This window comes from Martes martes, assembly GCF_963455335.1.
Source record: "Martes martes genome assembly, chromosome: 2".
NCBI classification, from domain to species: Eukaryota; Metazoa; Chordata; class Mammalia; order Carnivora; family Mustelidae; genus Martes; species Martes martes.
The window spans coordinates 135550934-135577857 of NC_137889.1; the positions used below are offsets into that span (position 1 = coordinate 135550934).

The 26924-nt window shown below is 45.0% G+C and overlaps 1 long non-coding RNA gene across 1 annotated transcript; it reads left to right on the forward strand.

The window, feature by feature from the left end:
- The first annotated feature begins 4826 nt into the window (after positions 1 to 4826).
- LOC308337551 lies at positions 4827 to 9200 on the forward strand. Its single transcript, XR_013966311.1, has 3 exons — positions 4827 to 5051; positions 8064 to 8200; positions 8729 to 9200. It is a non-coding gene; the product is annotated as an uncharacterized lncRNA (long non-coding RNA).
- Positions 9201 to 26924: the final 17724 nt, after the last annotated feature.

Sequence of the window (26924 nt, forward strand, 5' to 3'; positions counted from 1 at the left end):
GTTCATGGAATAAAATCAAGTTCCAGCCAACCTCAGGGCCTTTGCACTCCCTGTTCCCTTTGCCTTCAATTCTCTTCCCTATTATCTGTTTATAGCTGGGTTTGGTCTCAGTGTAAAAGTCCCTTCTCAGGGAGGCCTTCCCTGACCATCCACCCAAAAGTAGCTCTCCAAGCACACTTCTCCTGCTCAATACTTCCCCTGGCTTAATTTCCACTGAAGCATTTGTCGCTACTTTACATGTTCTTGTTTATTCCTTGTATTCTGTTACCTAGTGTCAGTTTCCCCATAAACCTTGTTTGTTTTGTCAGAGGTTTCACTGGAACAGCTAGAGCATGTCTAGCATATCATAGATGCTCAATATATGGCTGTCGGCTGCTGTAATTAATGAAGTAGATGATCATTGTCACCCGAATGAACAATTTAACCACCACCTCCCACCACCTTCCCCTTAAAAGTCGCATTTTCCTAAAGAGGAAGAAGGCAATCAAATCACTTTATTTCTACACCTCTCTCCCAGTTAGAAAAAGGATGATAGAATCAAAATGGTCTGTTTCTCAGGTTCCCCCACATGTGGCCAGATTCAAAGCTTTCTCTCCCAGATTGAGACTTAAAAAAAAAAAAAAAAAAAAAAAAAAGAGGCTGTCCAGATTCGAAAAGAAAACGCTGGTATGCTTTAACTCTGATACATTGGACCGGCAGTCCCCACTCTACAAAGAGGTCGTGTTCCCAGCATTTCTTTGTGTTGTTGTTTGTTTCCAACACAGAATGCGTTTTTTCACTGGAAACAATGTTCCCAGACTAGCCCACAAAAGCCTATTTAACCCACAATGCTCAGTAGAAAAAAGCATGTTGAAATTCTAGGAAACAAAATGAGGAAAATGAATGCGAAGTACCATTTAAGTGTTTATCTTGAATAGGAGGGCTTGAGGAAAAGCAGCTTCCCACAAAGGAGGATGAGGGAGGGCCAGGGCTGTGGAAGTTTCGGAGAGCAGAGCAGACGCCCTGCTGCCACGGCCCCACACGGCTGAGCGGCTGAGGTTGTGCACTGCACAAGAATCACGACTGTCCGGACTGCTTGGGCATAGGCCGGTCTGAGCCTGTCCGAAGGAACATTCCTGCAGATCTGGATGTAACAGAGGGCACGGGGAGGTGGGAGTAGGCCTGTGTGTGGAGAGCGACGCCAGTGCTTCCACCCGTCGAATCTGAGTGGCTCGACTCAACATGTGAGGATTCTTCCACAAAACCAAGATCAGAGTATGCAATAATCAGTGACTCAGGAGCTTTCTCGGGGAATTTCTGCTTGAGTTATCTAAGTATAAACATGATAATACAACTTAAAAAATCGTAGGTTCAGTTTTGGTTTCATCTTTGAAAATCACCGAAATTCCCATGAGGTAACTTCAAGCATTTCCCCCCTTGTAGCTGATCTTTCCACCACTATCTTGAGGCCAAAGGTTTTAACCCCTAAAATTGAGGCCTCGCAAAGAGGCGGCAGGGAAGTCTCCTTATAAGGGGGTTCTAAAATTCCTCATGTTATTTTGAGTAAGAAAGTATACTGGTTGGGAAAGACCCATTAACCTGAAACAAAGCCAATCAACCCTAATTTTGGAAGCTTGTAGAGAGGATCTGCAGGTAGAATTGATAAAGAAGGAGGCAAAGAAATTTAACACACGGTTGGTCAGTTATTATTCCTCCAAAGAGGACCTCACCATTGCTGTGCTGTATATCCTTGTAAATGAATTCTTCAAGGTCATTTAAAAGCAATAGTGGTAAACAGTTATACTTGTAGAGCTGATGAATCTAAATTTAGAGGGCAAATACAAAAGAAGGTAACATTTCCAACTGCATGTCCTGGGTGGAATTTTAAGTGCTTAGGCAGGAGAAGAATGTGCTCTGGAAAACTGTTAGGTGATTCCAAAAAGGGCTTTTGTGACGATGAAGCCAGGGATGTTGAAGGTGTTTCTGAAGGGTTTGAGACAATTGTCTCATGAAATATGAGATTGAAAATAGCAACCTTTTTTACATCATGTGTAATTTAACTATATGTTAAATTAGTTAAATTTAGTAACCAAATTAGTATCTTTTTTCAAGATTTTATTTATTCATTTGAGAGAGAGAGAGAGCGCGAACATAAGCAGAGGGAAGGGGTGAAGATAAAGGGGGAGTGAGAAGCAGGCTCCCTACCACGCATGGGGCTCGATCCCAGGACCCAGAGATCATGACCTGAGCCGAAGGCAGATGCTTAACTGACTGAGCCACCCAGGCGCCCCCCAAATTAATATCTTAAATATTATAGACATTTGACTCTCATCTACAGCTGTAATAGTTTATATATCCAACTGGGAAAATTCAGGGGGGAAAAAATCTCATTGGAAAAATAGGGATCACATCATATATGTGGAACATTTCACACCCACGTTTGTTTGCTTCTAACAGAGGCAGGACACACTGGACTAAGAGCGAGGAGGTTTCACTACCCAGGCTCTGGCTTAAGACTTGGTGCAGCCACGTTCTCTGGGAAAGTCCCTTCTTGCTCCCAAGTGCTCAGTTTCATCGACTGTAAAATGGAGCCCATCGTACTTCTTACATCACTGTTTTTATCTTTATAAAATATGCAGACTCAATTATTGATTAATTTATACCAAGAGCTAGAACCAGGGTCTGGACAATCTCAGATGACTTAATTTAAAACCATTTTACACGGGGGCACCTCGGTGGCTCAGTGGGTTAAGGCCTCTGCCTTTGGCTCAGGTCATGATCCCAGGGTCTTGGGATCGAGCCCCACGTCGGGCTCCCTGTTCAGCGGGGAGCCTGCTTCCCTTCCTCTCTCTCTGCCTGCCTCTCTGCCTACTTGTGATTTCTGTCTGTCAAATAAATAAGTAAAATCTTTAAAAAAAAATAAAACCATTTTACACATATATAGTATTGTGTTTTGGTATTTACCTTTCTGATCCAATCTGCAGTTTTACTTTAAGCAAAATTGGGAGAGGAGGCCATAAATACTGGCCTCAGTGGGCTTCTGGGAATAGCTGAGTTTTCTCATCTAGGTGTGGTTCTTCCTGTGTTGTATCAACAGCAACCTAACACGGGGGGCTTTGGGGTCAGATGGTCCTAGATCAGCTCCAAGTCCTACCCCTTTTGAGCTGTCTGATCTTTAGGAAATGTCTTAATCTTACTAGCCAGGCCTGTGCGTTTTCTAAAATGGGGATGACAGTGAAATGAAAGTGGGGAGGATAAACCCAGTTCACTGGGTTATGGATAGGATTAAATGAGATCACACATTCGAAACCCTGGGACCAATGGTGGCCATTGTTGTCATTATTTTAAAATCCAGGCTGGTAATTGTATCTGTGTCCTAGCATGGCCACAGAGCACGACGAATCCAGTAGCTTAAAACAACAGAAATGTATTGTCTCACAGTCCTAGATGCTGGAAGTCCCAAACCAACGTGTGAGCAGGGCCTGTATCCTCTCTGCGACACGGGGAGTCCTTCCTCACCTCCTCTGAGTGTGGGGGGTTGTCCGCCATCTTTGATGTTCCTTCATCATGCCCTTCTCATGTCATCCTCTCCACGTGTGTCTGTCTCGGTGTCTAAAGCTCCCCTTTTTATAAAAACCCAGTCGCATTGGATTAGGCCCCACATGAGTGACCTCATTTTAACTTGATTACCTCTGCAGAGATCCTATTTCCAAATGAGGACACGTTCTGAGGTACGGAAATTCAGGCTTCAACATATCCTTTTTTTTTGGAAGGGGACACATTGCAACTCCTAAGAGTGATAGTTCTGTCTTTCAAACGTTCTCCAAAATAACTAACGTCTTACATTTTGCTCTCGAAAATCTCTTCCCTGCAAGATGTTATCATCACAGAGACTTTGCTCAGCAAGAACGTTGAGATGTAAAAACAGAAACTCTTAAGTTGGTTCTGTTTGTCAATACACTTGAAAGCAAGGAATCTGCTGTTTAAAGAGGAAGGCATTCTTTCCAGCAGGACTCTGTCCAGAGCATGTGACAAATTGTCACTATCAGGCCGCCCTTAGAGTTAGCTGAGAGCTATCTTAGGTATCACCTAGTTCCGTGGTTTCCCAATCTGGCTGTAGGTAAGGATGGCCCAGGGGACTTTGGGAGGTTTTATTTATTTATTTGCGAGAGAGAGTGAACAAATGAGCAAGCAAGAGAGAGAGCGAGCATAAGCAAGGGGAAGGGACAAAGGGAGAGGGAGAAGCAGACTCCACGCTGAGCAGGGAGCCAATGAGGGGCTCGATCCCAGGACCCTGGAATCGTGACCTGAGCTGAAGGCAGACGCTTAACAGACTGAGCCACCCAGGCGCCCTACCCAGGGAAATTTTAAAACATATTGGTTCGTAAGCATCATCTGCAAGACCTTCAATCAGAGTTGCAGAGTAGAGCTGACCTTTGAAAGGCTCCTTAGGTGATTTGGTTACATTCAAGGTGGCTCTGGGATCTGGAACTCACTGGCAGATGGGGAGCTAAGGCCCAGAGGCTAAGTATCAAGTTTGGTCAGGTGTTCAGTAGTTGACTGACACCCCGGTAAGCCTGCTTCTGCCTTTTTCTCGAATGGTGCCAGGGCTTTAATACTGGCGGTATTTGCAAGGAGAGCACAGCCATCCTCTCACTGCTCACAGTGGTTCTGGAGAGCCTTTCAAGGTATAAAATAGCTTTGCAATGAGCTGTACAGGTTTGGTATGTTTCCTTCCAAGGGTTCTGCCTTTTTTGTTCTTTGCTCTGACATAACTTAACCACTTTGCTGAATCATGCTTCCATGTTTTAAAATATAAACTTGTTTTTTCCCATTTTTTTTTCCAGAAGAACTCAAAGGATAGTTATAAAGAGCCATCAGCTCCCTTCCATCAGAAACCACCCATGAAAGGCCAAGAGATTAAAGGAAGGAGGGGCAGTGCAGAGAGAAAAGTGGCAGGAAATCAGCTTCCCACAGAGGTGAGAGTTTGGTATGCGGAAGAGGAGGAAGAGGCCACCGTGGGGCACTCTCCAGCTCCCTACAGGAAGATACTGTCTGGTGCCTTCTCAGAGGTATGCTTTACTGTGTAAGAATGGACGAGTTAAGAACGTGGGAGTTGAAGTCAAACAGACCTGGGTTCAGATTCAAGCTCTGTCACCAGCGGGCCACTTACTAAGGTCTCCAAGCCCCGGCTTTCTCATCTGTCATGCGGGGGTACTACTACTTCACAGGGTGTGGGGAGATGTGGAGTTCCGGATCCCTGGTAGACCGCTTACAAATGGTCTCACTATTATCATGGAAGAATTATGTTTTGAGGACTTGTGGAGGACCTTTTTCTGTCTCTTGCTTGAGGCCTTCCGTGTGGTATCTTTCCGTGGGAGGACGGTGGACCTGCCTCCCACTTTAGCAGAGGAAGTGGTAGGAGTTGAATGTGGCCTCACTTTGCTAGCAGAGAAGGAGGTGCTGTTTCTGGCCATCCACCCCCCTTTCTGGTCTGCCGTTGATGGGTCTGGAATAGAAACCCTTTTCTTTGCTCAAATGAGATCAATGCAGGAGAAGCAAGTTGTGTTTGGGAGGGGAGATCAGGTGAGAGGCCTGGGGCAGAAAAGGGTAGCTGGCTGTGAAGAGGTCTTGGTGTCAGGCCAGAGAGGGTAAACCCCAGACCGGGTTTTGGGGCAGGCATGAGGCTCAGGAGACCACCTCTGCAAGCAAGCAGGGCAAGTAGGAACAGAGGGAGGGGACACGACAAAGGCCGGATGACCTTGTACGTCTTAGAATTCCGTCCAGGCCCACCCTGCTGGGTGGACTCCGCTGTGAACTTTGAATTCCTCCCCTGATTGCGACTGGCCCACAGGGGCAGGCTGCTCCTCTCCAAGCCCCTAAGAAGGATGGAACCCAAGCCCTCCTTCATAAATTGATTAGACAAGTAAGCAGGAGATCAAGAATGGCTCTAAAAGTTTGATGGTATTCCTTACACATTAAGAGGCAGCGGGGGCACATTCTCTCTCCTCCGGAGCTTTGAGAGGGGCCGTCTGTATCCCTGGCAAGGACTCAGGCAGGCCTGTGGCAGCCAAACAACATCATCCCTATTTTCAAAAGCTTATCTTTTGCTGTCCGTGATTGTGGGTGAGTTAGTTGCGGTTGTATCAACCCGGGGGGTGGGGGTGGCATTGCGCCATTGGGTGCGCGTGTGCTCTTCATTTCTCAAAGATAACGTCCAGATGTTGTTTCTATCCCAAATCCCTTCTTCGCTTCTGAAGTTTGCCAAGTCCTTTGATATAGTGATTAGCATCCAATCGCTTGACCTACTGACAATGATGTTTCTAGACAAAGCACAGATCCAGGTCATTTCTTCTCCCCGAGCTTCTCTCTACAGTGGAAAAGAAGGTTGTCTGAGCCACAACGAGGGCCCCTCATCATGATAAAATCCTGCATCTCCAGAAGCACCAGCCCAAGGCAGTCCACAGTGGGGATAATGCAGGCAACCGATTGTTAGCGGCAAGAGGCAGGCAAAAGGAGGGTAAAATGCGTGTCGGGTGCTTTGGCAAAGGGGAAGCACAAATCCATTGACTCTTCTTTTATCTTTCCTTCAACAAACGTGTATCAAGCCCTTAGAATGTGCAAAGGAATAGCAAAGCTAGGGCACAGTTCTTTTTATTTATTTATTTATTTATTTTTGGTCTTTTAAAGATTTTATTTATTTATTTGACAGAAACAGAGGGAGATGACAAGTAGGCAAAGAGACAGGCAGAGAGAGAGGGAAGCAGGCTCCCTGTTAAGCAGAGCCCGATGGGGGGCTCGATGCCAGGACCTTAAGCTCATGACCTGAGCTGAAGGCAGAGGCTTGATCACTGAGCCACCCCGGTGTCCCATTTTATTTTTATTTTTATTTTTAAGGATTTTAAAAACTTATTTTTATTAACATATACTGTATTATTTGCCCCAGGGGTACAGGTCTGTGAATCATCAGGCTTACACACTTCACAGCACTCACCATAGCACATACCCTCCCTAGTGTCCATCATCCAGCCACCCCATCCCTACCCCCCCACCCCCCAGCAACCCTCAGTTTGTTTTGTGAGATTAAGAGTCTCTTACGGTTTGTCTCTCTCCTGATCCCATCTTGTTTCATTTTTCCCTCCCTTCCCCCCATGACCCCCTGTCCTGTCTCTCAAACTCCTCATATCAGAGAGATCATATGATAATTCTCTTTCTCTGATTGACTTCTTTTGCTCATCATAATATAGGGCACAGTTCTTAAGGAGCTCCCAATGGAAGGAAAGGTGAGCAGACTACAGACCTCTTGGAAGGGCCTATGCAGGAAGTAGGGGGTGCTGTGTGTGAGAGAGATGGTCCAGGAGGGGACAGGAAATGCAACCTAGGCCCTTTGATTTTAAAAATCCCACTTCCTTTCTCCATTGGCACCTTTCATTTGAAACGTTTGATCACGGTGGCCATGGGATAAGGGAGAGTCATGAGAAGCACCTCCCACCTCTCTCCATCATACTCGAAGTCAGAGGGACAAGCCAAGGCCTGAAGTGGCCCCATCAGGCTTGACATTGGGTTGGGTTCTGGGTTGGCAGCTCAGGTTATCCCTGTGGATGTGCGGGGCTGGGGGGAGCGTCATTAGGGTACTGTCCCTTCCCCAGTATCTCCCTGAGTTGGAGAGAGTCAGGTAGAGACGGGGCTGTGGGACCTTAGGGCCAGCTCTGCCCGAGGCTCTCCTAAAACTTCTTTTCTAGATCATATAATGAAGCCACTTACCATTTTGTGATGAAAGAAGGAGGGGTTATTATCGTTCCTACTTCATGCCCAGGAATACTAAATTAAAAGCTTACGTAATGTTTTCAAGGTCAGCTGGCGACTAAGGAACAAGGAGAGGGAAAGGAGTCCAGTTTCTGGTCCTTCCTGTTCCATTGCCTCAGGGTTAGATCTCACTGTTCCTTTGAACCCCACGTTCAGTTGGGATTAGGGGCTGTAGCGGTGAGTTGTTTCCACTTTAACCTTCCTCATTAAAAAAAGAAAAAGCAGGGCAACTCTTGCTTTCCCGTTTGTCTACTGCAAAACCCGCTTTTTGACTTTAGGGAGCGAATGATGGTCGCAGTCCCCACTCAGCACGGAGGCAATACCCTTGTTCTTTCGGCTGTTGGTATTCTGTACCAGCTGTGTCTTACGGAGCCTGGAGAGTTCCAACAAGGATGGGCCGGAACTCCAGCTGCTGGTGAGCAAGTGTTCACTATTTATAGCGAGAGGGGGCCTGCAAAGCAATGGAATTTTTTCCTTCTGAGTCGTTTTGATGCAACCAACAGGAAGTGGGCTGTGATAGATGCTAAATTCTCTGACATGAATGAAGTCACTTTTCAAACTTGGTTGCGCATCAGAAACCGCTCGAGGGGTTGTTAGAACATGGTAGCTGGGCCTGGCCCCTGGAGTTTCTGCGTTAACAGGTGCATTGTTGACAAGTTTCAGGTGATGCTGATACAGCCGGTGGGGGGGCCTTGCTCTGTTGTAAGAGTGTGAGGGGACGGGAAAGGGCCATCCCTCATGGCCATGGATTGAACTAAAGCAATGAACTGTCAGGCACCAAAGCCTCTCGTTGGTGATCTTACTGTCCTTGTCAGATCAATTTCTAGAGCATAAGTGTTATTTCCTAAGTAAAGAAAACTGCATTAAATGTAAAGGATAGTGCTTATAAGAAATACGGATGCATAGTGTTTTATAAAAGTTATTTTTCATCTCTTTTTTCTAGTGAAAAGATACAATGTACTTGGTGATATTATCACCTTGTAATGTTTGGAGTCAAGGCTGGCAGATTGGACCTCCATCTTCAAGTTCAAGCAGAGCCAGACCTGGACACTGTTGGTTGATGAGGCCATCTATCCTTGCTCAAGGGCTGGGAAAAGCAAGCAGGCAGGCACGGGAAGAAGGTGGCTTGTCCACCCAGCAGATCAAGACCTTGGCTTTGGCCTTTGATTTCTTCCATGAGATTGGCCTGTTAAGGTTTTCTGCTTCTTTTGAAATGGTTTTTATATTTTGTATTTTCCTCAAAAATTATCCATTTCACTCAGATCTTCAAAATATTAGCATATATTTGTACAAATGATTCTTTTGTAAGAATGATAGTTTTCTCTATACAAATATTGAATCATTATGTTGTACACCCAAAACCAATATAATGTCAATTACATCTCAAATGGATAAATGCAAGTTTTTTTAAAGTTTATTTTTATTTTTTTATTTTTTTGTAAACATATAATGTATTATTAGCCCCAGGGGTACGGGGCTGTGAATCGCCAGGTTTACACACTTCACAGCACTCACCATAGCACATACCCTCCCCAATGTCCATAACCCCACACCCTCTTCCACCCCCCCTCCCCCCAGCAACCCTCAGTTTGTTTTGTGAGATTAAGAGTCTCTTACGGTTTGTCTCCCTCCCGATCCCATCTTGTTTCATTTATTCTTTCCCTACCCCCCAAAGCTCCCATGTTGCATCTCCACTTCCTCATATCAGGGAGATCATATGATAGTTGTCTTTCTCCGATTGACTTATTTCGCTAAGCATAATACCCTCTAGTTCCATCCACATCGTCGCAAATGGCAAGATTTCATTTCCTTTGATGGCTGCATGGTATTCCATTGTGTATATATACCACATCTTCTTTATCCATTCATCTGTTGATGGACATCTAGGTTCTCTCCATAGTTTGGCTATGGTGGACATTGCTGCTATAAACATTTGGGTGCACGTGCCCCTTCGGATCACTGCATTTGTATCTTTAAGGTAAATACCCAGTAGTGCAATTGCTGGGTCATAGGGTAGCTCTATTTTCAACTTTTTGAGGAACCTCCATGCTGTTTTCCAGAGTGGTTGCACCAGCTTGCATTCCCACCAACAGTGCAGGAGGGTTCCCCTTTCTCCGCATCCTTGCCAATAAATGAAAGTTTTTAAAAAAGAATTTTATTTTTTAAAATTTCTTTTTTTAAGCTCATTGCTTTTTTTTTTTTTTAAGATTTTATTTATTTGACAGAGCAAGAGAGCACAAGCAGGCAGAGCAGTAGAGCAAGAGGGAGAAGCAGGCTCCCACTGAGCCCGATGCAGGGCTTGATCCCAGGACCCCGGGATCATGACCTGAGCCAAAGGCAGTTGCCCAATCAACTGAGCCACCCAAGTGCCCCAAGAATTTTAGTTTCTTATATACATGTGCTAATTCACTTTCGAATTCCTAAGTTTATTTGTATTTTCTTTACTTTTCTTTTTTTAGATTTTATTTATTTATTTGAGAGAAAGTATGAGTCAGGGGAGAGGCCGAGGGAGAGGGACAAGCAGACTCCCTGCTGAGCAGGGTGCCTGACATGGAGCTCGATCCTATGACCCCGGGATCATGACCTGACTTGAAGGCAGAGTCTTAACAGACTGAGCCACCCAGGCATCCCTGAAAATGATTCTTTATCTTATTTTATCTTGTTGAATAATCACTTCCTTCGCATTCATTCTTCTTAAACTAAAAAGTTTTTAAGATTGTAACTTTTCCTCTGAACAAATCTTTGACTACATCTCAAAGATTTTAAGTGGTATTTTCAGTAGATTCCCCCAATCACTATTTGCTAAATTATATGGCTTTTCTTTCTTATTTATGGAAGTCAAAGCATTGAACAAAATTAACCAGTCATCTTTGGGTCTCCTTGCTCTCTTGGTTCACTGTCTTTTCTTTAGTCTCTTGTATTTAATAGGATTTCTGTGACTGGTGTGTTAAACAAGGTTAAAAAGCACTCCACTGCAATTTAAGAGGAAATGGAATTTGGAATATGAAGACTCGAGTCCTGACTCTGGAACTTCTTACTGGTAACCAAATAAACCATGCACTTGGAGCCTCACTTTTGTCCACAAATGTAAGATTGAATTACGTGATCTCTAATGTCCTTGTCCATGTATGACTCTAAGACACGTGGATAGTTTCAGTTAAAGTGGTTGAATGATTTCCAGGCTGACTTGTTAGTTGAGGCAGACACCTAGAAAAGCTGAGTTCAACCCTCGCCATGTTTTCTTGTGTGACACTTTGAGAGGAGAGAAAATTACATGGCTCTGGAGGCTTATTTCCTTTTTTTTTTTTTTTTTTTTTGTAGTGAGAAGCCAGTTGGTGGGAGTTAGCTCCAGGAGGACGAGGATCATGCCGGAGGCTGAGCCCTGGAGCTTCTCCTTTCTTTTCTTTTCTTTTTTTTTTTTAAGATTTTTATTTATTTATTTGATGGACAGAGATCACAAGTAGGCAGAGAGGCAGGCAGAGAGAGAGAATGGAGGAAGCAGGCTCCCCACTTGAGCAGAGAGCCCGATGCGGGGCTGGATCCCAGGACCCTGGGATCATGACCTGAGCCGAAGGCAGAGGCTTTAACCCACTGAACCACCCAGGCGCCCCGGAGCCTCTCCTTTCTAACAAGGCTATCACGGCTCAGGAAACGCCATTGCTACAGAATTTTCTAGATGGTCCTGTGCGTCTTTCCCCAAATGTGTGTGGAGCCCTAAAGGCATGGATTCTTTCTCTTCAGATCTTTCCAGTGTTGTGTCTGTCCTCCTATGCTGAGTCTGACACTCCTCTCTGGGGAATCACAGGACCTCAGAGTCTTATCCACACTCATTACTTCCATGCCTGTAGGCTTTTCCCCAATAAATCCCATTTTTCATTTACCTCACGTGTGCTGTTAATATGTGTTCCCATTACAACACACCCTATTTGATGACTGTACTGCTGAATGGTTTAAATACTTGGTCTCATCTAATCCCCATAACAAGCATGATAGTTAGGCATATTATCTCCATATTACCAATGGAGAAAACCTGGTGCTCAGAGAAGTGAAGCCATTTGTCCACGGTCACATGGCTGGAAGAGGCAGGGCAAGAGTTTGAATCTACTTTGTTGGGTTTTAGAGCCTGTGTTTTGAACTCGAAGAGGGCTCTGTTCACATCCTAGATGTCATAGTTGTTTTCCTGCAGGTGGTGCTAAAGGGTCTTATTCAAACAAAATTAGTATAGTACAACAATTTTTTAATAGAGAAAAGTATTTGTCCCAAAGCACAGCATGGATGACGGCATCTCTGATGTAATATGACTGTATCATAGGAGGCGATTAATACGTGGTGATGAAAACATATATATTTTCTCAAATGACATGTTTAATTCAAGATGTATTCAGCACCCAGGAGAAGGCAAAGCCAGGTGTCAGAGGGGAGAAACAGGGGGCGGGGCTAGCAGTGTGGGTCCAGCAAGCCCAATACATTGACCTCAGAGGTCCTACGGCCATCACCTTCAAGCTAACTCAGGTTCTCACTCTTTCCTCGCTGCACTCTGTTGGCCCTTATTTCTCGAATCTTCTAGGACAGTTACTGGGGACTAGTGTGTCTGTTCCATAGCATTGCTGCTCGAAGGAAATACCTACTGTCGATATGGAAGGCTCCGACTAGGAACATCTGTTTTATAAAGGCAGATGGGGAAAAAAATCTTCGTTGTAAAGAAATGAACTTTATTACCTTTCATGAGCTAAAAATGACCCTTTGTATCTACGGCGCTTCGGGCCCACATAGACTGTAGAGATCCCCTACCTTCTGAATAGCATTTAGTTACAAAGTATCCTTTAATGCTTTTCCATAAGGCTCCAATGTCCTACTTCCACAAGCTATTTTCAGTTTTTGTGAGCAAAATACTCTTCTGAGATCTGCCAGCATCCACATTAACTCATTCCCGGCTTTTCTCCCTCTGGCTTGGCAAATGACAGATTCTCTGGGGTCCGAGAAGGACCCAGCCTTCTAGATTCCCCCTTGACTCAACATTCATGTGGTTTAAACAGATTGTCACTTCCCGGCAGCCCGCAGTCCTAAACGGCCCTCAAAGCGCCCCTGAAGAACTCGTGGTAGTAAATATCTGTATGTGCTTTCAACACTGGCTATGTACACGGTGTGTATCCACGGGCAGCTGATGGGCCTAAACTGTGAGGTGAAGGTTCACATGGAGCTTGTCGAGGAAAGCACAAGACTTTGCTTCACACTCTAAATCCACACATGTAAATGCGGACGTGTGGGGAGCCCCACAGAGACAAGCAAATATCCATACAGAAATAGGTAACGTTACCCAGAGAGCTCACGGATGCATGGGGTCTTCCGTTAAGAGGCATATAAAATGCCTCCATAGACTCCTGATTTAAGAGGATCCCAGGGCAGGGGTAGTACCTGGGTGGCTTCAATGTTAAGCATCTGCCTTTGGCTCAGGTCATGATCCCAGGGTCCTGGGATCGAGCCCCACATCAGGCTCCCTGCTCAGCGGGGAGTCTGCTTCTCCCTCTGCTGCTCACCCCACCTTCATGCTCTCTCTCATTCACTCTCTGAAACAAATAAATAAGATCTGAAAAAAGAATAAAAATAAGAGGATCCTGGGACTTAGGAAGAAAGTAAAATTGGCGGAAGTTCGAGAAGATAACTGCCTTGATGAAAACAGGTTCACAGACAGCTGAAGGCAAAATAATAGGGCACTGAAATTTCATGTGAGTGCAGCTCCTAGCTTGGAGTCTAGGGAAAGGAATGTTCCAATAATGTGATGAACTCTCATTCTACCAAGGGGGGCGGATCTTTGATTTGCACAGGAATGTCCTTGGTAGGAAAGTAGTTTTGTGTAGGTTGTATGAATGTTGTGCATGAATGTCCTTTACCTCTAGGGGGTTTCCATTTTACTGATCCCAAGTTCTTCTAGATTAGCCTGTGGATAATTAATTTGGCCCCCTGAAAGCATAAATACTGCTCGACTCAACAGAATTTTAGTAATACCGAAGCTAGTTCCCCTTGGAATTTTTTTGGGAGCTTCCTAGGGAAATATTAAGTCAGGTATATCTCCTATTGTGAAAGTAGTAAGTGTATCCTGGTGTGTAAATGAGTCTCCTGAGAGTTGGTTCATACAAATTCATTTGGTATAATTTGAGCTGAGAAAGTGGAGTTTCTTATCTTTAACATCAGCCAAAATAGCACTTCCTCAAGCAATTCACCCTACCTCCTCGGAAGTAATCCCATAGATTTCGTTCATTCAACAAATACTTATTTTGCACCTAATCTGTGTCTGGCCGCCTCTTAGGTAGGGAGCAAACCCCACAAAACTCTTGGGGAGCTTATATGCTAGGGGAGACAGCACCTTGGACTCTTTCCCTGGAGTGTCACATAGGGTGTGGTTACTTGTTTGTGATCCTTTGATTTCCAGATTTTTCCTCTTGTGTGAGGTCTGTGAGGCCGGCGGGGTCAGTTTCACTAAGCCTTGTACATCGGGCGTTAACACAGTACCAATTTACAGAAAGCTCTCAATGAATATTTAAGGGAGGAGTAAATCAGTAATTCTCAAAGCTTCATAACTGGACTCTGGGTCTCGAGAAACTGATCCTAAACCCTCAGAACCTTTAACAACTATGCATGCTTGGAAATTATTAATGAATATCACTCTCTTGGTACACGATCTCTGTGCCATCCAGTCTTCGGGATAGCCATAGAAAAGTAAAGCAGTCTGATCAGGAAAAGAGAAGCCCCTAGCTTAGCTCTCCTGAGTTGCCCTCAGCTCTTACGTGGTGCAGAAGTTGAATTGAGAGTTGGTAGTCTTACCATGGGGGCCTTTGTGAACACTGGATGAGTTGCCCCAGAGCAAGGCTTGGGGTGGACCAGCTGGCCATAAGGGCTGGTGGGAAGCTGAGGATTTTGCAGTGAGAACTGAGATGAGGCTGGGTTGATAAGTGAGGAGTCACTGGCCCCACCCCTGCCGCGTTCCTGCACTGCCTGCCTGGAGTTGCTGAACCAGCATGGCCAGTGTTAGCATCTGAGGCCAGTAGCCCTGGGAGAAAGAGGCAGATTGTTTAGAGACCAGCAGATTGTGATCAGCAAGTCCCCAGACAAATGTACCAAGCCAGGGTCACACCTTGCACCCAGGACCACGGGCACAGTCTAACACATGTGCTAATCAAGCCCATCAGAAAGATGCCAAACAAGTCTCCAAGCTGGCTGGTTATCCTGCTGTGGAGCGGTGATAGTGTTGGTCAGTTAGGGAGTGAATGGCAGCAAAGAAGAACTCTGGACCCCAGTTACGCTGGGACAATCCGGGGATAGTACCAGATTCCGCTTCTTGGGTTATACCAAGGGAGAAAACCCTACCTCTCCCTTCTTGGGGAGGCAAATGCAGGTCCCACCCATTTCTTTGTCTTATCATATCCTGTATTCCTCTTCTGTTGGAGAACTGGCTGGACTCTGTCCCAGGACAAGTCAGGGACAAAGTTCTCTTCCCTCCTATACCCTGGGGCCATTATAGCAGAGAAGTGATGGGAAGGAAAGGCTACCTTGGAAGTGTGAGATTTGAAAAGTTTTTATAATTAACTTTACTTTGTAGTTTGTACTATTTTATATTACATATTAATTATATATGTTATTCATAAGATTTTCATATTACCTTTTAAAAGATTTTATTTATTTATTTAAGAGAGCACACGCTCACAAGTGCGAGCAGGGGAGGAGTGGAGAGAGAGGGAGAAGCAGGCTCCAGACTGAGCAGGGAGCCCCATGTGGGTCTTGATCCAGGGACCCTGGAATCATGACCTGAGCCAAAGGCAAGATGCTTAACCGACTGAGCCACCTAGGCGCCCCTACTGAGATACTATTTCCATGTGATAAAACCACAGATGTTAAGTACGGAGTTTGAATTTTGACAAATATACTTATGAAACCAATGAATGCCCCAATGAGGATGTAGAACACTTCTGTCACCACAGACGTTCACTCGGTCTGAGGAGTGAGAACTTTCATCAGAAAAGATTGAATCCGAAAATCACATACATGATCAGATCAAAACAAACTTAAACATGGTGGGATCTAAGTTAATTTTTATCTGATGCAGCCACAGTTTTAGGGCTAAGGAAAATCAAAGTAATTGTAGACAAAACAGAGTAGGTACATTTTATCTGTATATCTCATTTTAAGCTCGAGCTAACTTTGTGTCCATGCTATGCTTGAGAAGTTGAAGGATTTGATGTTGGAAATTAAGAGAATTGGGGAGAAAAGACTATTCAGTTGAAGAGGTAGGCATAAGAAGGCTGGTATGGGGGCGCCTGGGTGGCTCAGTGGGTTATGCCTCTGCCTTCGGCTCAGGTCATGATCCCAGGGTCCTGGGATCGAGCCCCACATCAGGCTCTCTGCTTGGCGGGGATCCTGATTCTCCTTCTCTCTCTGCCTGCTGCTCTGTCTACTTGTGATCTCTCTCTCTCTCTGAGGAAAAAAAAAAAAAGAAGGCTGGTATGCCCATTCCCATTGCAGCATGCACTAAAAGGTGGATGAGAGTGTCCATTAGTGGGTAAATGGAGTAACCAAATATACACACATACAAATATGTGTATATATATAATGGAGCATTGCAACATAAATATGGGAATATTGGAATAATTCAGTATCATTCAGCCTTAAAAAGGAAAGAAATTCTGACACATGGTACAACATGAGTGAATCTTGAGAATGTTAAGTGAAATCAACCAGTCACAAAAAGAAATAATGTGTGATTCCACTTGTGTGAGAGACCCAGAGTGGTCAAATTCATAGACGCAGAAAGTAGAATGGTGAGTGCCTGGGGAAGTGAGAATAGGGAGCTGTTTAAGGGGCATGGAGTTTTACAAGCTGGAAAGGGTTCTAGAGATGGATGAGAGTGACGGTTGTACTTGGTGCCACTGATCTGTCCACCTAGAAATGGTTTCTAGAAGTCAGTTTCTAGTTAGGTCTATTTAGAAATGGTTTCTAGAAATAAGTTTCTAGTTGGGTCTATTTTATCACAATTAAAAAAAAAAAAAAAAAAGAAAAGGTGGGTGATGAGAGGAATACCATCTGCCTCCCAGGCCATGACGTATACCCTCTTCACTAGACCAAAGGGGTACGGACTCATTCTGCTTTCTTTTAACCATGAGCACAGCTGTGGACCACAAGGTCTGTCTCCCATGAGCCCCCGAAGAGGTGGGTCTGTGGCATGCATGCCAAGGACCACGTGCTCACAGGGAGCACACATCTCTAGCATTCTCCTTGGTGCAACGCAAGGTGGTAGCTGGCATGTAGACTTGTGGCAACAAGCCAGTCGATAAAGCATGGATTGAGTAATCTTTGTGATCACACCAAATTAAGCTCAGTGGAAAATGGTCATCAATTAGCACTCTTCACAGATTTGCTAAGTGACTGCCATGTTTAGGCACTGGGTTAGGAGCTCTGTGTGTGTGTGTGTGTGTGTGTGTGTGTGTGTGTGTGTGTGTGTTGGGGAGGGAGCAACAGGTGAGGGAAGTGAAGAGGAAAGACCTACCTGGATGCCCTTAGGTTGGTTATGCTATAGTAGGGGAGATTAGTTTGTAGGCCAATACCTCCAGAACAAAGTTCAAAGTTGTAAGTGGCTCGGTAGAGGCATAGATACAATGCTAGGAGGAGGGCAACTGGAGAAGGAAATTTCTCTGCACTGATTTTAGCTCCGTGGTTGGCAGTTGGGCAGAAATCATTTCTCATGTGATTCTCCAAACAATTTCTAGATGGATAGTATAATAGGGATCACTGAAGTTCAGAGACAAAAGGGACAGCCCTCCCCAGATCCCACGGGCAGAAAGTTGACAGAGCCCAGATTCAAACCCAATCTTTCTGACTCAAAAGACAAAGCTTTATTTGGTGGACCAGTAGTCTCAAATTAGGGAACCTAGCCCAGAGGTTATTCCAAGGTATTTCATAAGGTATGTGGGTGGAGATGGTTTTAAGGGTATGGTCAGTTTTGTTTTCCAAAAATAGCTTAACCAGTATTTCCCACCCACATGCTCTCCTGGAATCTTGCATACCCCAACAGGAAGAAGGAGTCTGTGTCTCTCCCCCCCTTGAAGCAGGGCAGGCCTTTGTGAAGATCTCAACTAACAGAGTTGGTAGAAGCAAAGCTGCATGAATCCTGTAGGTCTACCTGCTCTCTCAGGATGCCCCCGTCTGAGTAGTCCTGCACAAGCTACAGGTTTGTGAGCAGTTGTTGAAACTACAGAGTTTGGGTGGTCTGTTTTGCAGCAATAGATATGGAATCATTTTCCTGATTGTGAACTTTCATATGTATCTCTTCTAAAATGGATCATCCTGAGAACCCAGGATCAACACAGAGCCTTCCCAGGGCCATTCTTCCATTTTTGTTTGTAAACAAACAAAGTTGTATATGCACTTTCCTGATTCTTATAAGGATGCTTTGTCCTAGATCAGGAGTAGGAAAATTTTACCTGGTAAGAGCTAGATAGTAGGGGCGCCTGGGTGGCTCAGTCAGTTAAGCATCTGCCTTTGGCTTAGGTCATGATCCCAAGGTCCTGGGATCGAACCCTATGTGGGGCTCCCTGCTCAGTGGGGAGCGTGCTTCTCCCTCTCCCTCTGCTTCTCCCTGACACTCACGTGGATGTCTTCTTCTCTCTTCTCTCAAATAAATAAATAAAATCTTAAAAAAAAAAAAGAGCTAGATAGCAAATATTTCAGAATTTGTGGGCTAATTCTGGGAAACAGTATGGAAGTTCCTCAAAAAGTTGAAAATAGAGCTACCCTGTGACCCAGCAATTGCACTACTGGGTATTTACCCTAAAGATACAAGTGTAGTGACCCGAAGGGGAATGTGCACCTGAATGTTTAGAGCAGCAATGTCCACAATAGCCAAACTATGAAAAGAGCCCAGATGTCCATCAACAGATGAATGGATAAAGAAGATGTGGTATATATATGCAATGGAATACTATGCAGCCATCAAAACCCAAAAATCTTGCCATTTGCAATGACATGGATGGAACTTGAGGGTATTAAGCTAAGTGAAATAAGTCTGTTAGAGAAAAACAATTATCATATGATCTCACTGATATGTGGAATTTGAGAAACAAGGCAGAGGATCATGGGGGAAGAGAGGGAAAAAATGAAACAAGATGAAACCAGAGAGGGAGACAAACCATAAGAAATTCTTAATCTCAGGAAACAAACTGAGGATTGCTGGAGATTTGGGGGTGAGAGGGATGGAGTGGCTGGGTGACTGACATTGGGGAGGGTGTGTGCTATGGTGAGCACTGTGAATTGTGTAAGACTGATGAATCACAGGCCTGTATCCTCAAACCAAATAATACATTATATGTTAATAATAATTAAATAGAGAGGGAAAAAAAAGAAATTGTGGACCACATACTATTTGTACATTCGTGTGTGTGTGTGTTTTAAAATCTTTTAAAAATGTAAAAATCATTATTGGCTCGAGGGTTATTGAAAAGCAGGCTGGAAAGGATTTAGCTCCCACCAGCCAACCTTAGTTTGCTAACCTCTCTCCTAGTAATTAGAAAAGCAACTGCCCCAGATCAAAAACCCCCAGTCCAGCAAACAAATAAAAGAAAACCTCCAGTACAGCCATGAAAGGTACAATTTGAAATATTGGTGTCAATACTGAAAATACTTGGCTAGCAAACCCTTTTGCAAACCACATGTTTTCTAATTCATTGCTTTCAGCTGTCCTGAAGGAAAACCTAATTAAATTTTTAGCTAGTAGATCATAAAGAATAACTTTAGATGTTAGATCACTATATGATTGTTGGTCTATAACCTGGAAAGCATTCAGAGAATGAACTAAAGAAAATGAAATTACAAAATTCATTCCATTTTCACCTACTTATTCATGTCCACAATATTCTTTGATGTGTGTGTCTTTATTTTTTTATTTTTATTTGGAACCCAACCTGGGCCTTAAACTCACGACCCTGAGATGAAGACCTGAGCTGAAATCAAGAGTTGGACATTTAACTGATTGAGCGACCCAGAAGCTTGAGTACATGTATCTTTAAAAAATAGAAGAAAAAAAAAGAAAGAAAAATGGGTTGCCTGGGTGGCTCAGTCGGTTAAGCATCCGACTCATGATTTCAGCTCAGGTTGTAATCTCAGGGGTTGTGGGATTCAACCCCTTGTTGGGCTCTGCACTGAGCATGAAGCCCACTTAGGATTCTCTCTCTCCCTCTCCTTTTGCCCCACCCCCCAAGAAAGAAATAGAAACAGAATTTATATAGAAGCTTGTATCATTCTACCAACAAGGAATATTAATGAAAAAACACAAGAACTAATTGAAAAAAAAAAGCAGTCCCATCTAATTAAGAAATACATTTCCAATATAATTTTACATCTCATTTTAATAGGTATATATACGTTGATTTATCTGATAATGTTCTCCTACTAATTGTGATTCTAACTTCACACAAAGCAAATATGTCAAACACTCAGAGCCTAATAGTCGTAGGAAATTGAAATGAATTTCGATTCCAATTTCTATACACACATTTATGGTAGAGATGTATGAAAGAATGATCAATAACATGTTTTTAATAATAAACAGATTGCATCAGCACACAATTCAATGGAGGGAATAGAATGGAATGAACACTCAAAGAGAAAAAGGAGCAGTATAATATTTCCAAGTGTCAAGAGAACTTATTCTTGTATTTTTTAAAGTGGATGATGGTGGCTCTCACATTGCAGTGATGTTTAGATCCCACTGGATGCCCTTAAAAGAGTGATATGACAGTTTATTTTGAAATGTCAGTATTTACAGTACACCAGGACAGCAGCTCTCAGAGTGTGGTTTCTGAGCCAGTGGCATTCAGATCACCTGGGGACTTGACAAATTCTCAGGGCCAGCCCCACAGAATCGGAGACTCTGAGAGCGGGCCCAGCGTTTAACCTGCGTTCCAGGTGACTGATGCGTGCCCACATTATGGCGAATATCTTTTTATGTCAATTTAAGATATGCGAGGGGACACGGGGTCTTACAAAAAATTACTGAGGTCCTCAGGCAAAAATGTTTGAGGACCGCCACCCAGACCCTGCACCTTTTTCTATCTTTAGAGTTTTCTTCCAAGGAGGGGGTAACAGACGGGGACAAGCACTGGGGATGGTTTCATGTGGGAATTGAGAAGGATTGGGACGTGGACAGGGAGAAGAGTATGGCAGATGGAGCGCCCAGGTGGCTCAGTTGGTTAAGTGGCTGCCTTCGGCTCAGGTTGTGACCCCAGGGTCCTGGGATTGAGTCCCATGTCGGGCTCCCTGCTCAGCTAGGAGTCTGCTTCTCTCTCTCTCTCTCCTTCAGCTCCTCCCCACTGCTCGCTGTCTCTCTCTCTCTCTCTCTCTCTCAAATAAATAAATAAAACAAATCTTTAAGGAAAAAAAAAAGAGCATGGCGGGCAGAGAGGACAGTATGAAAAAGGCTCAGAGGTGGGGCAGCGAGGTGTGAGTGAGGGGAGAGCTGGGCTAGGCAGGAGCCAGGAGCGGGGGCAGAGAGCTGCTGGAGGTAAATCTGGAAAGACATGATTGTGGTGATGCCAGGACTTTATTTTGAGCAGGTGAAGATACGGTCAGAGATATGCTTTGTTGGAATGAGTCTGGCATAGATCAGGCGGCAGACACCGGAGGCGGTGGGACTAGCCGTAGGGCTGTGTCCTGGAGTCCTCAATCCAGGGGGGTTACCATCCTCTCTTGGCTGAAGTGGTCCCTGTCCACCATCACTGAAAAGTGTGGGTGATGCCTGTCAGGGGTATGATAGGAAATACATGTGGTCTTTTCTCCTAGTTCCTTCACAGAGCTCCTTAAACCCTTGGAATTCCCTGAGTAACAGAAGTGTCTGTTGGTGTTCATAAGGAGCCCCTTTAGAGCAGACCTGAGTTTATGCTGATGAGGTGACTTAAGCAGGGAGGGTAGGTGGGGGCGCTGTACATAGCCTCAGGATGCATCTGGTCCCCCAAAAGACCAAGTGATTAGAAGGTTGGAACCTTCAGCCCCACAAGCTGACCTCTGGGAAACGGAGGTGTGGGGCTGCCAATCGAGTTCTACCAAAACCCCGAGCAAGGAGATTTAATGAGTTTCTGGGTTTCCGAAAACATCCACGTGCTGGGAAGGTGGAGCACCCCAGTTGCACGGGGACAAAAGCCCCTGTGCAGGAAACCCTTGTGGACCTTGCTCTAGGGACCTCTTCATTGGGCTCCTCATCTGTGTACTTTATAATATCCTTTATAATAAGCTGGCAAAAGTAAATAAATTTTTCTCTGAGTTCTGTGAACTGCTCTAGCAAATTAATCACCCTGAGAAGGCAAGTGGCACTTGCGATTGGTGTCTGAAAGGGGGACTGTGGGATTTTAGCCCTTAACCTGTGCAACTTGAGGCTAGAAGTCGTGTCCTAACTGAGTGAAATTTGTGGGACACCCAGCCAGTGTCCCCTGAGAAACGGGGACTTGCTTGATGGTGTTGGAAAACATTCCACACCACCCAACCCAAGGAGACCGGCAAACCCGGGGGACAGAGAGAGTCATGTCACTGCTCTGAGGCGGCTAAGGTCCATCTGTCGCTTTGGGCTCTAGCCTGGTGTCACGTTTGCAATTCTGGCCATTCCCTAAGCAGAGATCATGCCCACCTCCTGAGATCACTGAGAAGTCTGCAAAATGCCAGGAGTTGTTCAGGCAGAAGGAATTCACAAACTCCTGGAGCACATTATCATTATCTTTGTTTCTATTTAACCAAGGACTCGCAGGGGAGATAGGCATGACATCATCAGAGCGATCTCTTATTGGCTGCCCATTCCCCAAGGGGAGGGTTCTCTTTCCAGTTGCTTAGTTCTCCTAAGTATTATTTGCGGCACAGAGGCCTGTCCTGTCACTTCCTTTTCCAGATTCAATGCCTCTGATATCATTAGGTTATGGCAAGAGAGTGCGATAACACCATGATGGTAGATTTTAGTGGACAGAACGGTGCGCCTTGGAGGAAGCAGCTCTGAGCCTCTTGCCATCCCCTTTAAGGTCGGCTTCAGGTGTTGCATCACTACATTAATTCATCATGCAATATGCATGAGGGACAGGGATAATGAAACGGTGACACTGGTGCTTCTATTTAGTGTCCTATAAAATGGAATGCAAATGAATTGGTTCTGTCGGTGCATTTCATCACCAAGCTTTGATTTACAGTTCCCGCGAGGATTGCTGTCCGCGTGCTTCACGTTCACGTGCCATCTCCGTTTGCATTATCTGTCTCATTTCTGGAAGGTTAATAATTTAACTGATTTTTTTTTAAAGTCTCATACAATCATGTTGAGGAAAAGCAGGAAATCGACATAATTTCTTTTCCCCAGACTTGAATTTGATGTTTCTTTTGGATGAGAAGAAGAGTTAAAATGAATACCTCATTTTGGGGGGCAGTTATAAAGCAACATAATTCTAAAGCGAAGTTTCATTCACTTAACCCATCAAGCGGTTCCAATCATCGAATGATGAAAAAAATGTAAAGAATAAGATTTCAAAGGGATGTTATTTGAAAGTAGCTACTGGGCAGGTACTGTAATAAAACTTTTAATGACCACTTTATTTTTCATTTCTGAGCTCATCTTTAGAGAAATTACTTGGTGGTGAACAAAACCAGAGTGATGGCCTGGCAGACAAAACTTCTGCTTTTGAAATAAGGTATCATCGTCCAGCGATTTTGAATCTTTCGTGGGAACTCACTGCGTCTTCTAAGTAGCGTGGCCCAATCCCCTGAGCATTCCCTCCAGGCTGGTGGAGGCTAGATGAGGCTGGTCAGGGTAGTGGAGGCTAGTGGAGGCTGGTGGAGGCTGGAGGAGGCTGGAGGAGGCTGGAGGAGGTTGGAGGAGGCTGGTCAGGGTGGTGGAGGCTGGTGGAGGCTGGTGGAGGCTGGTGGAGGCTGGAGGAGGCTGGAGGAGGCTGGTGGAGGTTGGAGGAGGCTGGTCAGGGTGGTGGAGGCTGGTGGAGGCTGGTGGCAGGGCATCTGACAATGTCTGCCACCTTCACTGGGACCTTGCGGTGTGGGGCTGAGGAAGTCCTGGGAGGTGCCATAACTTTACAGAGAAAACACAGTTCCCAAATCAATTGAAACCTGCCCCCCAGGACTCCTGGCAGGAGTCTTCCTACATATGACTCCCAGAGATCCACTCCCACCGGCTTCATGGGGCCGGGCTTCTCAGCAGCGCAGCACTCAGGAGGATCTGACCCAGCGTGAGTTTTCTTTCTCGAAAGTACACTAGTCTTTCTGGGACACGGACCAAATTTACAGCAATGATGTCCAAAAGAACCCATCAATAAAATTGTGTTTTGTGAAGGGCTTTTATGTTTTCAGAGAGGGTTTGGGGTGATATTTTTACATCTGACTGTTAAAAGCTAATATGGCATCGTGGTTCAAAGCTGAAGCTTTGGAATTAAAGTGGGTTGGGCTACTGGATTCAGCACTTATTAGCTGTGTGGCCTTGTTAATAACTTTCTGAGCCTCCGTTTGCTTTTCTGTAAAATTGGGATACTAAGTCCGTGTTATAAGCTCGGTGTTTGAATTAAATAAGATTATATAGGGGCACCTGGGTGGCTCAGTGGGTTAAAGCCTCTGCCTTCGGCTCAGGTCATGATCCCAGGGTTCTGGGATCGAGCACCACATCAGGGTCTCTGCTCAGCGGGAGCTTGCTTCTCCTCTCTCTCTCTGCCTCCCTCTCTGCCTACTTGTGATCTCTGTCTGTCAAATAAATAAATAAAATCTTAAAAAAAAAAAGAATATATATATATGTTCATCTGTCTCATGGCAATTTGCTTCTTAGTCAAGCTCGAAGGATCTTTGAGGGGATAGGATTTCTTTCTTTCTTTTTTTTTTTTTTTAAGATTTTATTCATTTGTTTGGGAGTGAGAGAGAGAGCACGAGGGGGTGGTGGGCAGAGGGAGAGAGAGAAGCTGAGCAGGAAACCTGATGCCGGGGCTCAATGCCAGGACTCTGAGATCATGACCTGATCGGATAGCAAGTGTTTAAACCAACTGGGACACCCAGGTGCCCTGAGGGGATAAGATTTCTTGCTCCTCACATGGATACCCATGATAAAGTATCCCATGATACTTTATGATACCCATGATACCCATGATAAAGCTTAGTTTATAAATTAGGCACAGTAAGAAATTAACAACAACAATAATAAAATGGAAGAATTGTAACAATAAGCTGAAATAAAAGTTATGTGACTGTGGTTTCTCTCCCAGAATATCTTATTGGACTGTCCTCACCCTTCTTCCTGTGGTGACGTGAGATGACAGATGCCTGCCTGAGGAGATGAAGTGAGGGGGATGATGGAGTCTTTGTGACGTAGCGTTGGGCCTCTCCTGACCCTCTGATGAGCCTCCAGAAGGAGGACCACGTGCTTCTGGATTGTCCCGTGGGTGACTGAAACTGTGGATAAGGGAGACCACTGTGCTGATGTTCCCCGGGGGTGAGGAGCCCCCTGGGGAGAATGGGAACGCGCAACCAGTGAGGCAGACTCAACTAAAAGGGCTGTTTTCAGAGCTGCCTCCCAAACGGGCAGCACTGACTTCATGCCCAGGGGAGAAGAGGGCTTTGTGCCTGAATTGAAAGGGCTTGTGACTAAGGCTTGTGGCACTCTGAGGCTCAAGAGCCCTTGTGTTGTCAACCCCCTGAGTGTTAGCAGGGAATGGTCTTTTTATTATTATTATTAAAGATTTATTTATTTATTTGAGAGGGTGGGAGAGAAAGAGAGAGTGTAAGAGAAGCGGACTCCCCCGCCAAGTGCGGAGCCTGATGCAGGGCTCCGTTTCACAACCACCGTGCGACCAAGACCTGAGCCAAAATCAAGAGTCGGATTCTCAACTAACTGACTAGGCCACCAGGTCGCCCCAGGGAATGTTCTTACTTCACCAGACACACGAGGCTTTGGTCCCACTTGGAGTTTCAGAGCCGCCCCCGCCCCACAGGCACCTGGATGGAGCAGGGGCTCTGTGTGAGTGGAGAGTAGCCACCAGCTACTCCCAGTGATTCTCTGGGATCAGGGTTGAGGTCCCCTCTCAGTCAAGCTTGCCACTTTAAGGACACTTTAAATACACACCCGGAGATCCCCAAATACACTCAAGTGAGGGGAATCTTGATGTCAAACTGATGGAGGCTGTGAGTTGTGGAGATTCAGGTGTATATATGTAAATGAAATCCCACCTGTGGTCCCGGGCTAGCGGAACGTGAGATATTTTGGCCACAGATACCCAAAAACCGTTTCCATAAGATGTACTCTTTAGGACTTAGCACTCAATTTTCTCATTTAACCACCCATGATCGTTCACTAGAAAACCAAATACTGCTCAAGATTGAAGCTGAGGGGCACCTGGGTGGCTCAGTTGGTTGGGCGGCTGCCTTTGGCTCAGGTCATGACCCTGGAGTCCCAGGATTGAGTCCCACCTGGGGCTCCCTGCTCAGTGGAGAGTCTTCTTCTCCCTCGGACCTCTCCCCTCTCATGTTCTCTACCCCCCTCTCTCATTCTGTCTCTCTTAAATAAATAAATTAGATATTTTTTAAAAAGATTGAAGCTGAATCTTTTAGATGCCCGTTTGGGGGAAAATCCAGTCAATCACCTCACGCTGCTTTCTTCCCCACTGGAGGGCGAACAACTTGCTTCAGATGTGTGACTCTGTTGATTGATTTGGCCAGCTGTTTGGCAGTGTGGGACAGACTTGCAGTGAAGCCTGTGGAATTTAGGGAGTTTCTCGCTGATTGTTGCATTGTTCCTGAAGTGACTGTGCTATTTAGCAATAGAACCTCACAGAGCAGTTTCTCTGAGGGGTTTTTCTCACACAGCCTCCAGTGCTATTAAGGACAACAAGGTCTTTGCCTCAGGAACCTAGAAAATTTAAAAGCTTAGGACTCAGTCTTGGCATCTCTTCTGAGCCTGTGTGGGGAAGAGTCATGTGCCTTTCTTTCAGAGTCAAGGGCTCTAAACACTGACCCCCCCCCAAAAATTCTCTGCCGATGAACACAAAAACAGAACACTTGGAAAACACACTTCATTGTAAGATCACTTTGAGATGATTTCACGTAGATGGCACTTGGCTTTCCCACATCATAAAAGACGA